Source organism: Branchiostoma belcheri, unplaced genomic scaffold (assembly GCF_001625305.1).
Source record: "Branchiostoma belcheri isolate BF01 breed outbred unplaced genomic scaffold, Haploidv18h27 scaffold5, whole genome shotgun sequence".
Classification (NCBI taxonomy): domain Eukaryota; kingdom Metazoa; phylum Chordata; class Leptocardii; order Amphioxiformes; family Branchiostomatidae; genus Branchiostoma; species Branchiostoma belcheri.
In genome coordinates, this window is record NW_017804131.1 from 7,057,064 (window position 1) to 7,058,320 (window position 1,257).

A 1,257-nucleotide genomic window follows, 5' to 3' on the forward strand; every position below is an offset into this window, starting at 1 on the left:
GGTAGTATGTAGAACAGTTGAAGGGTTTAGAACACACAGGACGGTGAGGTAGTATGTAGAACAGTTGAAGGGTTTAGAACACACAGGACGGTGAGGTAGTATATAGAACAGTTGAAGGGTTAGAACACACAGGACGTTGAGGTAGTATATAGAACAGTTGAAAGCTCAGAACACAGGACGGTGTGGTAGTATATAGAACAGTTGAAGGGTTTAATAGAACACACAGGGCGGTGAGGTAGTATATAGAACAGTTGAAAGCTCAGAACACACAGAACGGTGTGGTAGTATATAGAACAGTTGAAGGGTTAGAACACACAGGACGCTGAGGTAGTATATAGAACAGTGGTTAGAACACACAGGACGGTGTGGGTGGTAGTATATAGAACAGTTGACGGGTTAGAACACACAGGACGCTGAGGTAGTATATAGAACAGTTGAAGGGTTAGAAGACACAGGACAGTATGATAGTATATAGAACAGTTGAAAGCTCAGAACACACAGCACGGTGAGGTAGTATAATATATAGAACAGTTAAAGGGTTAGAACACACAGGACGGTGTGCGTCGTAGTATATAGAACAGTTGACGGGTTAGAAGACACAAGCGGTGCCAGTGGTAGTATATAGAACATTTGAAAGCTCAGAACACACAGGACGGTGTGGTAGTATATAGAACATTTGAAAGCTCAGAACACACAGGACGGTGAGGTAGTATATAGAACATTTGAAAGCTCAGAACACACAGGACGGTGTGGTAGTATATAGAACATTTGAAAGCTCAGAACACACAAGCGGTGTGGTAGTATATAGAACAGTTGAAAGCTCAGAACACACAGGAAGGTGTGGTAGTATATAGAACAGTTGAAAGCTCAGAACACACAGGACGGTGAGGTAGTATATAGAACAGTTGAAAGCTCAGAACACACAGGACGGTGAGGTAGTATATAGAACAGTTGAAAGCTCAGAACACACAGGACGGTGTGGTAGTATATTCTATAGAACAGTTGAAAGCTCAGAACACACAGGACGGTGAGGTAGTATATAGAACAGTTGAAAGCTCAGAACACACAGGACGGTGAGGTCGTCTATAATTGCCCTACTCCCTCCCAGCCAGCGGCGAGCAGGCTAAGCTGAAACGATGTCCGGGGTCATGTCACCAGAGGTCACAAAGGTCGCCCAACTGCCAATCAGAGATGACAGAACCGCCGTTAGCCGCGGGCTACTGGAGATAAGAATCGACCTGAAACATAGAATCAACC

General features: G+C 44.4%; 1 pseudogene; it reads right to left on the bottom strand.

The window, feature by feature from the left end:
• Positions 1-1,257, bottom strand: part of LOC109479725 — a 16,071-nt pseudogene that overhangs the window by 13,857 nt on the left and 957 nt on the right.